This window comes from Anser cygnoides, chromosome Z (assembly GCF_040182565.1).
Source record: "Anser cygnoides isolate HZ-2024a breed goose chromosome Z, Taihu_goose_T2T_genome, whole genome shotgun sequence".
Lineage (NCBI taxonomy): Eukaryota > Metazoa > Chordata > Aves > Anseriformes > Anatidae > Anser > Anser cygnoides.
In genome coordinates, this window is record NC_089912.1 from 17,016,891 (window position 1) to 17,029,529 (window position 12,639).

The following is a 12,639-nucleotide window of genomic DNA, read 5'->3' on the forward strand; positions in this document are numbered from 1 at the left end:
AGAAGCACTATAATTCCAGAAAATGATGAACACTCACTGGCTTCTTGCTACTGCAGCAATAACCCCGGAAGGTCACGATGTTCTTCTTAATGATGAGCTACAAGATTGTGTTTTCTAAATCTTTGTTTTACCATCCATTGTCAAAAATGAAAGCACAATTCAGCAAACAAATTTGGTTACTTCGTGCTTAAAAGGAAAAGGTACATCTGACCTTTTAATTCCTTAGTTTTTCCTTAGAACCTAATTCTGTTTCTCATTTCATAAAAAAGGACATTTTGTTTCATTTATAAAACTTTCTAAAGATTTCCTAAAACTAAACTGAGATCACTTGTATCTCTGTTTTAAAAGTCAGTACTGATTTGCAGAGAAGCTCCTTACAGCATACATCTGGATAAATAAATACAGAGGGAATTATTTTTGCTTCTCCAGGGGAAAAAGCAAACAAAAAAAATAAAAACAAACATTTTTTCATGGCATTTTCCTACATTAAGTTTTAGAAGAAAATTTAAGAATTTTAATTTTAACGCATTTAAGAAGCGTTGTTCACTGTCTTTCAGCAATGAACTGAAAACCTTCTGCCAAATTCGGGCTGATATTCTGCCAACAGCAACACATCTCACCAAGGCTGAGAGGAACCCTTGACCCATCTGTGGTTTCCAGCAGCTCCTTGGGACCGGCACAGTGAGTGCTCTTCTCCTTTTGCAAAACATCCACGGGAGGCAGCCCCCTCCTGCAGCCCACTGTCATTCCCAGAGATGATGGGAGGGATGCCTTGGGAGGAGGGTGCCTTCTGACCCCATGCAGCTCCGTCACACCTCTGCGAATCCTCTTTGTAAGTCACTGGCTGCAGTTCAGCAGTCTTTTACTGGCAGTTTCCCGTGCAGAGTAAGTAGCTTGCACTTTCCGGGAGAAAATGTGGAGTGAATACTGAAGTAAAAAGATCAATGGGAAAATTACTTCTGGCAAGCACAGAATAAAAGGTCTTTCTCTGGTTTCAAAGCAGGGATTGTACAACTGAGATCCAAGACTAAAACTGACTATTTAAGGCTGTGTAGCTCAAAAAGGAAGTATTAATAAAAAGAAATCTCTGATCCCATCCAGAGCAACACTGATTTCAAGGGGATGCATTTGCAGCCCCTTGAAGGATACTTGCTCCCATTAGTTTTGGAGCAAAGAAGAGATGACAGAGAGGGAACAGGCAAAACAATTTTGTCATGCCACAAACAACAGCAATTACAGCCAAACTGGAAAAAAATGGACCATTGCCTTCCCGCTCCCCCCCCAAAAAAAGAGGAAAAAAAAGAAAAAAAAAAAGTGAAACAAGGACTTTGTTACTTTTAGCAGATACAGAAGACAGATTCCTGCCTTCTAGCATGGATTTATGTCTTCATGCAGGGAATGGCAGTTCAAAAATAACAATTAAAACTAGCCAAAGAACATACTTTCAAGGAATATATGCAATTATTCATAGTGAATATATGACCCCTGCAGGCAACCTGGGGCCCAATCCCACATGGGCTGGCTGCCTGGCAGACCCCATCACTAAATCATCTGGATTTCCACAGATCTGTCTAGACACAAAACTTTCCTCACCATGTAGAACTTCCTGTGAGGTTTTTGTAAAGCTTCAGAAGCTTTAATCCTTATTAAATCATTACTGGGACACAACATCAAATTCAGCTGACTTGGTTAAATCATGTAGGTGCTAATATGGCTGGGAATAGACCTCTTCTTGCAACTAAACTGAAAGACACAAGCAAATTAACAGTGTTTAGTTTGACAAGATGTCACATTCCAGTTAAAACAAGAAAACAGAAATGTACATTGCCCAAATTATGTTAACTTTCAGCCCCACGATGAGCAATGTTCCTCTTTGTCTGGGGAACTGGGAAGGATGGGAGTGGGGAAAAGGGCAAGTGCAGGAGCAAAGCCGCCAGCCCAGTGATGACTCCTGTTCAGACAGTCACAAAGACATCGCTGGAGCTTTGCAACGTGCTGGGAACTGCCACGAGTGTGACAGCCTGCAGGACTGTGATGCCAGCAGTTGTTTGCAAATAATGATGCATGCACCGTAAAAATTTTCTGTTGACATTGCACTGTGAAACTTCAGTTCTAAAACTGCAAATGAAAAATAAAGCTCTGAGCACACAAAGGTCTGTGAGGAGAGGCTGAGGACACTTGGCTCATTTAGTCTGGAGAAAAGGAGGCCAAGAGGCGACCTCGCTGCTCTCTGCTGTTGCCTGAGGAGGGGAGGCAGAGAGGGAGGTGCTGGTCTCTGCTCCGTGATGAGTGAAGGGAGGACACCAGAACAGCACACAGCTGTACCAGGGAAGGTTTAGACATGAGGAAACATTTCTGTACTGTTAGGGTGTTCAGACACTGGAACAGGCTTCCTAGAGGGGTAGTTGGTGCCCCAAGCCTGCCAGTGTTCAAGGGACATTTGGATAATGCCCTCAATAACATGATTTAACTTTTGGGTAGCCCATTGGCATCCTGAGGAAAAAAAACAGCTGCTGTGCAACAGTTAAATTTGTCCTTTGTGACACACAGTGTATCAATGGTCAGATCTCACTGATTTGGTCAGCAATTAGCCTGGAGCTAAAATCCTCTTGCCTGTAGGATAATATAACCAACATGCCTTTAGGAAGCTGTTTTTCCCCTTGAGCTGGACTTCATTCATTCATGGGGGCTAAGAGGGAATAGACAAAATACATTACCAAAGTTGGTGCCTCACTCTCCACTAGCATGGCGTTATTGGTAGAAATCGGCCAGAATTAGATGGCTTATTGTGATGCAAGAAGTGTGTTATACTGTTTGTCTGAAATGGACAAAGTGGCATCCTAAGGCAAGGGAGCTGCATTCATCACTGGGATTTCTAAATACCATGCTCTGACAGCTCAATAGGAAACTACTTCTATTTATAATATGAATAGCCTCTCTCCTCTGTAGACAACAGGAAAAATCCTAAGACATGACCACACATCTCTATTAGGTCATTCCCATGGACCACACCATTCAAGGACTCTCTTGCTGAGGTGCCCTCCTTGACTTTCCCCAGCCACTGAACTTGAGGTTAATTTATATGCCTTCCCCATCCTAGACAGGACATGGATGCATCACTTTGAAGAATTTGGTAGGGTACATTCCTGTGCTTGCACAATCAAATAGCAAATAGACATTAGCTCAAAGAATTTCTCATCTTTGTCTGGGAGTTAAGCAATGCTCAGAAAATCTCAGTAATGGGTGAAGGAAAGTAAAGAAAATGAACCAAACCTGCCATTTTGCAGATGAAAGGCTCTTCTTCTGTGTCATGCTGTGAGCATAGGAGGAAGAACCAAATAACTGTAATTTGGTATTCTCTTCATTAAAAGATAAAACAAATCCATTTACCCATTGCAGGGTTTTCCTTCCTTTCCTTCTTTTCTTCTTTCTTTTCTTTCCTTCCTTCCTTCTTTTTCTTTCCTTCTTCCTCTCCTTCCTTCCTCTCTCCTTCCTTCCTTTCTCCTTCTTTCCTTCCTCTCTCCTTCCTTCCTCTCTCCTTCCTTCCTTCTTTCCTTCCTTCTTTCTTTCCTTCTTTTTCTTCCTGCCTTCACTTGCACAAAAAAACAGTGCCTCTTGAAAGTGTTTGCACTAAAAAGAACTGCAGAATTTTGTGACTGGCTATTTTAATGACAGATAGTTAGACCATTGGTAACATGCCTTCTGTTAGAAATTATATTTTTGAGGGCTTTTTAATGCTTTCAAACAGTCTGGAGTGCTTTCTGTAAAAGTTTATCTGTGACTTTAATTGTAGAGTCCTTGTGCTGAACACGCCACCATCTACGCCCTCTGTCATGACTTCAATCCTCTTGCTTTGTGGGCATCCAATTTGGTGATGCTGTGCTGAGAAGAGATGGGCCAAACGCTCTGCAGAAGCAGCCTTCAGTTAGATTGCACAAGGACCAGCTGCCAGAATATTGAAAAGGAGGAGGAAAGAGCTGCGCCTGCTTTCAGAACTAGCAGATCAACCCCTTTTCCTTTTTGACTAAGGAGAAACTAAAAATCTAGGAAATGGCCAACCTCTTTACTAAGTTGAGACTTCATCTAAGATTTGATGTGAAACCATTTTGCATGAATTATTTCTAAAGAATTCCTCTTCCACCATTCCTTACAAGCCTTAATTAACTAAATATTTGATTGTAGCACAAAGTGGACAAACTGCTGATTTAAACACACACACAGGTAGGAAAAGAAAAAGGAGCATTCTTTCACTGTTCATTTATAAAAAAGCATGTGGGACAATGAAAATAATGAGGAAGAAAAGAAGGAGCTAATTTAGGGATTAAAGCTCAAGAGTGATTTAGTAAAGAAGAACGAATATATAACACTAGATGTAAAAGCTTAGCCTTCGGGCAAGATTATCATTAGAACTGCTCCAAGTACATGTGTTCAAGCTTTACTGAGGTATGAACATTAAACAAAAAAAAGATCAACCTAAAATCCAGTTTATTCTTCAGAGTACCTGATAATATCTGAGAAAAAATATCAACTGTTGATTTTTAAAATGTACTTTTTTTTTTTTTTTAACCTGACATATTGTGCTATCTGAAAGGCTGATGGTCTTCCTTTTGTGGCCATATTATTTTCTTCTCTTTACACCCTTGTGGTGAAAATTCCCCATAGATCTAAAGTAAATGATCCATATGTGCCAGTATATTTTACATCTGTCCTCAGTTTTCCCCAAACCCCAGAAATTCTAGGGGCAGCAAGGCACAACATAAAAATTGATGTTACATGATCTGCTTGTGGCATGGGTCAGCCAGGGAGGATGCAGCTGATCTTCTGAAAAGGACTAACGACAAGGAGAGAAAAGCCAGATCAAAACAGAGCCCTAAGCCCTGGATGATATATATACAAAAGCAGAAAGGTAAGGAGCATGAAAGCTGTTACTTCACATTCTTGCTACAGGATAATGCCAGTGAAGTTGGAAATGCATACAGGAGAACAGACAGCTGATAAGGCAGAAAGGGTTATAGTGAAGATTTGCCTCTAAATCATAGAATCATAGAATCATTTAGATTGGAAAAGACCTCTGAGATCATCTTGTCCAGCCTTTAACCTGTCAAGTCTACCATTGAACCATGTCACTAAGCATTACATTTACATATTTTTTGAAGACCTCAAGGGATCGTGACTACTTCCCTGGGCAGCCTATTCTAATACTTCACAACCCTTTCAATGAGGAACTTTTTCCTAATATCCAACCTAAATCTCCCCTGGTGCAACTTGAGGCCATTTCCTCTTGTCTTATCGCTTGTTGCTTGGGAGAAGAGCCCAATCCCCACCTCCTTTTGAGGACATAAACAAGAAAATAAGGACTAAGGAGAATCTCCATCCTTGGTTGATATGGGGCGAAACATAGTGACAAGAGATGAGGAAAAAGGCTGAGGTATGTAATGCCTTCTTTGTCTCAGTCTTTAGAAGCAAGACCAGTTGTTCTCTGGGTAGCCAGCACCCAGAGCTGATAGATAGGGATGAGAAGCACAATGAAACCCTAAAAATCCAAGAGGAAATGGTTAGAGACCTGCTACTCCATTTAGATGCACAGAAGTTTATGGGGACAGATGGGATCCACCCAAGGGTGATCAAGGAGATTTGGATGTGTTTAACATTTTAATTAATAGCTAGATATCTTACTGTGGTGGTTTCACCCTGCTGGGCAGCTAAACTCCATGATATCCATTCTCTCACTGTCACTTCTCAAAGGAAAAAAGGGGAAAAATACAATGGAAAGGGCTCAAGGGTTGAGATAAGGACAGGGATATCACTCAACAGTTATCGTGGCGGGCAAAACAGACTCAGCACAGGGAGATTAATGAGATTTATTACCTATTACTAACAAGCTAGTGTTAATTCACAATGTGAATTAGAGTTATATATATTAAGAAAAGCATTCCTTTGAAAAGTATTCCAGTGAAGAATGGTGCCTGGTTTTGCTTCAAGTAACAGGTTTCATATTGTGCCATTGACAGAAACACAGGTCAAATAACTGAACATATCTTGGCAACTATGCCTAACCCTAGCAGAAAAGGCAGAGTATATATTTTAAGAAAAATAAGACAGCTCAGGTTCTTACATGACAAACTGCGTTACAGATGAAAATTGATAGGGTTGTTTTTTTCTTTGTGGTGCCTGGGAAATTACTGAGTATGCAGATTGAAACAAATCCCTCACTGGGGAGTGGAGTTTGCTTCCTACAGCTACAGCATTCCTTTTGATGCTGTTGCATCCATGTTTCCAAGAGTCTGAACACCCACATATACCCTTAATCTCAGCTGGAATTGTAATTATTCCATAAGCTTGATAATTGAGTATTTCTTGAATATTCAGTCAGGTGTAAAATAGCCTGATTTTCATGGATGGAAAAAGCATTTAGTTCTCCTGTCTTATTTACTTTTATGATCCCAATCACTACACTTGCTGTGACTTTAGGTCTTTGTTACACTTTCATATTATCTCCATTTTACAAAAAGGAAAATAAGGCATAATTAAGACTTAGAGATGGATGTCTGTATTTTGCACTCTCTGCAGTTTCTGTTCTCATTCCTGTGAATAGAGGTATGGGGCTCACTGTTGGGTTGCCTATGTTGCAATGAGTGGCTTATGGCAGTAGTAGAACATCTTCGTTGATTCTCCATCTATCCATTTGACCATCTTGCTCCAATACAAGTCAATAAGCAATGCAATGCATACCACTTGTCTAAACCAAACCAAACCAAACCAACCAACCAATCATACAACAAACAAACAAAAAATGTAATATGTTCTGGTTATGACATCTATAAGATTTTGTGAATTATATATCTCTTCTGAGAAAACTGTAGTTTCTCTAGCTGAAATCCTGATTTGCATCTGGCTATTCCTTGTCTCTTCCTCTTGACTCTTTCCCAGAGTTAACAGAAGACAAAACATGATGAACACAGTGTACTTTGTATTTCTGGGTAAAGCACTCTGCAGAATTGTAATCAGTGATACCTGCCCCTTGCCAATCAATTGTGGAAATGCCGCACTGTGTCTTTTACAAATATACTGGGTTTTCACAGAATCACAAGATCATTGAGGTGGGAAGAGGCCTCTGGTGGTCATCTGGTTCAACCCCTCAATAAAGCAGGGATGCCCAGAGACGGCTGCCGAGACTCCAGCTGAAGACAGATATGCTACATCTACTGAAGAAGGCCAACTTGGAAGAGCTGAGTTCAGCTGGTGTTCCACCCAGGTCTGTACCATCACTTCTTTTTTTTTTTTAAATGAATGATATGGTGAAATCAGTGAATAACGTAGACATAAACCAGACATAATAAAACAGTGAATTGAGTTCACAGTTTTGACTTTGGTAGACCAATTAACAAAGTGAACTGAAATTTTAAAAGAGGGTCTTGTGTCAAAAATATACAGCCATACCCATTTCTTCATGTAAGTTCTGAGTCAACTTTTGGATTCATTACACCTGACAAGAAACAAAAAGAGCCAGCCTAGACAAAGGTGAGACAAAAATGATCTTAGTTTAATAAAAGAGCAGCTTCTTCATACACTAGCCAGGATGCAGACAAGATAGAGGATATTTTTAAGGGCGTGATTTTTTCACCATCAATATAAATCAAAATTTTATTTTGAAAAACCTATGCTGCAAGCTTGCACTGGAGGGATGGCCCATTTGAGACACCTGTTTTTCAGAGCCTCCAGTCACCCTAAAAAAGATGTGTGATGGCTTAGGTTTGAACTATCCTGCAGAAGGATATGTTACAAGTATTAATGACAGACAAATGAAGAATCAAAAAACAAGCAAACAAACAAAAACCACTGGAAGTAAAGAATACACTTTTTAACATTAAGGTCAAATGAAAGAGTTTACCAAGTGAAGAGGTGTATTTCTCATTACTTTGTAGTCTTTAAAAATCAAAGTCATAATTGTAGTTTAAATAAAAAACATATTTGACTTGAAGGGAGAGGAAGTGCATTGTGTTCTTCAGCCTACAACTTACAGGAGGTCAGACCAGATCAGCTTAATGGTTAGTTTTGACCTTTAAGTGTATAATCAAGAGCATAAATAGCCTCACACGTACTAAAATCAGGAGTGAAATGAAAACCTCTTAGTTCAAATTTGGCACCTGCTGAACAGGAACGTTCACAAGCTAAAATGGAGTAGCTTTCCAGCTGATGAGAACCACAAGTCAATGAGCCAAGCCCTGAATTTTGGCCAGGATGGTAAGTTATATCATTCCTACTGAGGTTTTAAATAATCATGCCCTCTTGAGACCCAGTCCCGTGGCAGTGCCTCCATTTGATCAGACCTGCTCACCACTGGGGTTACTGAGCACTGCTCAAGGGAAGGAAGATGCTCATTTCTTAAATACGAATATCTATATCCACACAACAGATAGAGAGACACAGAGCTAAGTTTCCTCTAAGCCCTTTGCATTGAGAACACATTTCTTCTAAAGCTGCTAGGCCTGTGAGTGACTTCTGGTGTGGGGTCACAGGAAAAAGAAAGGAATGGTCATGTCTTCTCTTACAGAATCAATTTATACAGAAGAGATATTGACCACAGCTGTTAGCATTACACACCTTGTAACTGAACAAGATGCCATTTAGGATAGGAAGATTGCTTCAAGGAAAGCTTTCTTTCATTGCTTGCTCAGCACTAATACAAAAAAAACAAACTAACCAACCAAACAAACAAAACACCAACAAAATCCTCATACTACCAGAAATCAAACAAAAGACAATTTAAATGGTTGTTGAGTAGTTTGTTTTCCTGAATGGCCAATCCACAGTTACATTTCATGGGTGCATAAAGTCTAAGTAATACAGTGAAAGCAAGCCCTGTAATGTCAACAAGTTAATTTAATATTAAAAACAAACAAACAAGAAAAAAAAAGCAAACACAAAATGTGCTCCTGTGACAAATTTCTTCGAAGTCTGAAAAGTGCTCTTAGATGTGACAGAATGGAAAATGTAATTACCTCAGCAGAGCTGGATGAAATAGCCTGTCAGTTGCTAACCAAACAAGGCTGTAAATGTTTTTTTCTGCTCACTGACAGATTGGTCTTCTTATTCAGCATCAGTGACTCATAAGTGAAGATTTTTCATCATGTCTAAAGATAGTGACATGAACAAAATCTCACAAAATCTGCTTCCTGAAACTGTATTTTATTTTACTAGGATTTTTCAAAATTTCTTGCATTTTGAAAAGTGAAATACCTGGCAGCAGAAAAATTTCTATGCCTCATTTTGGAAAAATAAGTCATGATTCCTGTGCCCAAATACAGCTTTTTGAGAGAGTTTTCAGAAACCTTAAGAATCACCCACAACCACAATTAGCATTACCTGCTCTTCGCAACTCTGAGTGCAGTGCCTAAAGTCAGAAGCTTAAGACTTCCAGGGTTAGAGAATGAAAACACATCTCTAAGCAGATTTCCCCCACACACAGCCCCACCCCCCCAGGTGGCAAACTCTAGAAATACAGGAGTAATGGAAAAGAGCAACAACTTTCTGTCACTACATTAAGTCTCCCAGACAACTGAGTCATTCTGAGCTTATTACTTCTGTGATAGTTTTGGATAATACAGACCTGTGATTTGTTCAGCTCAGTGGGCAGCCATAATGGCAGGTATGGACAATTGATCTTTATACTCCTCCCTGAGTTTAAATCCAAAGGGGTGAATGCAGGTGCCTTTTATTTGTATTTACCTTATATTGTAGTCTTTCCATCAGACTCCTGAGGATATATTTAATGGAGATTCTGATCCACTTGGGAACTCAAAATCCATTCTGCACCCCAGGAAAGTAATTCAGTCTAAAAGAAGGCAAGATTTCAGCGGTCACTGTGGAGAGAGGAGAATCCATAAAACCCATGTGTAAAGCAACTGGCAGCAGGACAATTTTATTAGTTATGAACATCAAGGAACATAATACCTTCACAATACAGTCCTGCAAACTGCTTGGTTTGACCAGCTTTTCCACCTTGACATGGGCCTCCAAACCAACACTTTCCTACAGATCAGAGAATCAATTTCTGAGTGAATATCTTTCTGTAGGAATTGTGCTGAGCACTCACAGGTCAACGGAATCAACTGGAAAATACCTGTAAAGTTATTCAAAATTAGACAAACCTGAGGTGTCAGAAAGATACTGATACACACAGGTATCTGTCATGCAAATGCTGATATAAGCAGCATAAATCTGTACAGCTGTATTATCTTTAACACATTGGGCCCCTTCACAGTAATAACCTGCCGAGCAATGCTGATGGGTAGTGCAATATGGCTGTTTATTTCAAAGAGCCATAGATGGACTTAGCAGCTTCTGTCAGTGGGAATCTAAAAAATAATAATGTCCTGGTATCCCTCATAAAATCACTTTATATTTTAAAGAAAGTTTTTAAAGCACTCATCATATTTATATTTGTCTAAGATGTCTTTCCTGTTGATTAATGGTAAATTTAGTTGATTCACTGTGAATAGAGAAGAAATGAATTTCAGCATCTCATTATTTCCTCCAAGAAACTTCAACTAAAAAGAGTAGGGTCAAGTGTTAAAAAATGTTCTTCTAAAAGCACCCCAAAAAATCGTCTGCCATAAGAAGTCTCTGCACAATGGAAATACACTTCCTCTTCCATAGGGGAGAATAATTTACCTTTAGTAATTAGATTAGAGCAGGTTGCCCAGAATGGATGTGGAGTCTCCCTCCTTGGAGATCTTCAGTTGCTATGTGGACGTGGTCCCGGACAACCTGCTGTAGGTGTCCCTGCTTGAGCAGGGGGGTTGACATGATGACCTCCAGACGTCCCTGCCAACTTCAACCAGTCTGTGCTTCTATGATCTTTAGTCACTCAACTACAGACAGATGGTAGCAAAGACTAAACCGCTATTCACATTTAAGATTATACAAGACTGTTACTTATGCATCAATAACTCTCTGTATTTTGGTGACCTTGCTAGGAAATAATATCATCCCTGCTGCAGATGGAGAGGTGAGTTTGTGTTTTATGGAGTCAGTTGACTTCAGTGGCACTGGAAGTAATGACAAAGTATGGCAGGATTCAGTGTGGACTTGATTAGGTCCTCTTTGGTTCTGAAACAGCAGAGTTTAGAGGCACAACTAAAGCCTTTTTGAAAAAGGTATGATAAGTATCTTTTTTCCTATAAAAACAAAAGGGAAAAAGTAGCCGGGAAATGTGAAATGTGAAACATCTGAAATGTTATGTTTCACTTTCTTCCTTCTAAAAGAAAAAAAAAAGGGGGGGGGCAGGGAAAAAATCTTTATTTTCCTCATTTTCATTAGCTATTATTCATTAGCTATTATTATCTATTTCAGCTCTGCTCTGCTGCAGTGTATACACATGATGAGGTTTACACACACATTGCCCACAGTGAGGCATGAATTACTGAAGCCATTTGGGTAGCTATTGATACCCAAATATTTAGGTAAAAATCCTCCAAAGTCTAGCAAATAAATTGGCATTTGCTTTTATTTTGAACTAAATAGTAGCAAAGGCAAGGACAACACTGAATTCTACACCAGTACCACAATGGTTTGCAGAAAAGTGTGCCTCATTATGCAGGAACCTTTCGAGGAGGAAATACATAGTTTTCTGGAAAAAAAGAAAACTTGGTTGGAACTAAATTGTCTTTAAGGTCCTTTCCAAGCCAAGCCACTCTATGATTCTATGAAATTAAGTGTCTATAGCACTTCTACACAATCACATATTATTTCATTACAATAGTTTTTTTTTTTTTTTTTTTTTCTTCCTCAGAAAGGAACTCCATTTTCTTCATTTAGAACTGGGCAGTGGAAGTAGAAATGGCTACTACCAGTCATTACTCAGGCACATGCCAGTCTATAAAATTCCTTCATATGCTTTTCAGATCCATTTAACCTAGCTTCAGTTGCAAAAGATCTTTTTAAAAAGTGCTTGCACTCTTTGAACTAGAAACACAAACTTGTGCTCAGCTGCCTTAATGATTTATGGGTCCTAAAACACAACACATTTTACAAGACACACAATATGTTTTACAAGTCCCATCATTCAGCACAATATAAATAATCCCATTTACTAGTAATAGGTCCAATGGCTCTCTGAATTTATTAACTCTCAGTTCTTCCCTCAGTCCCATTAGATTTGTTGGTGTATTTATATCTGTTCTTGCCCAGGTGTCAGTGCGGTTGTCTTTTGCTCTATCTGAAGACAGCCAACTACAGACTTCTCAGCGGATTAGGTAAGACTAAATTTTGTCACCTCCAGGAAGAAAGCAAACAAACATTGCTGTCAGATACTGTCTTACATGTGCATTAAATATGTTTCATCAAAAAACAAACACACACAAAAAACCAACCCCAAACCTGACCTGTGCATGTGAAGAACAACACTTATTTGGAGTGTTCTTTCATCATGAACTTAATATCTGAAGTAAAACCACCAGGTCAAAAGAGTGGTGTAGAATGTACCTAAAAGAAATCACACTGGAATAAATGAATTGTGTCTTTCTAAGGAAAAGAGTTTTTTATAAGATATATTCAAGCATTCAGGTGAAGAAAGGCTGAGCTCAGGATTCTGCAACTCTTTCATTATGTCATGGTCTTGACCTCTTCAAATCCTGA

General features: G+C 39.3%; 1 long non-coding RNA gene across 1 annotated transcript; it reads right to left on the reverse strand.

Moving 5' to 3' along the window:
* Positions 1–53: 53 nt before the first annotated feature.
* On the reverse strand, positions 54–10,673 carry LOC125180614 (uncharacterized). Its single transcript, XR_007159337.2, has 4 exons — positions 9,955–10,673; positions 9,730–9,863; positions 1,594–1,743; positions 54–927 (listed from the first exon to the last, which is right to left on the reverse strand). It is a non-coding gene; the product is annotated as an uncharacterized lncRNA (long non-coding RNA).
* Positions 10,674–12,639: the final 1,966 nt, after the last annotated feature.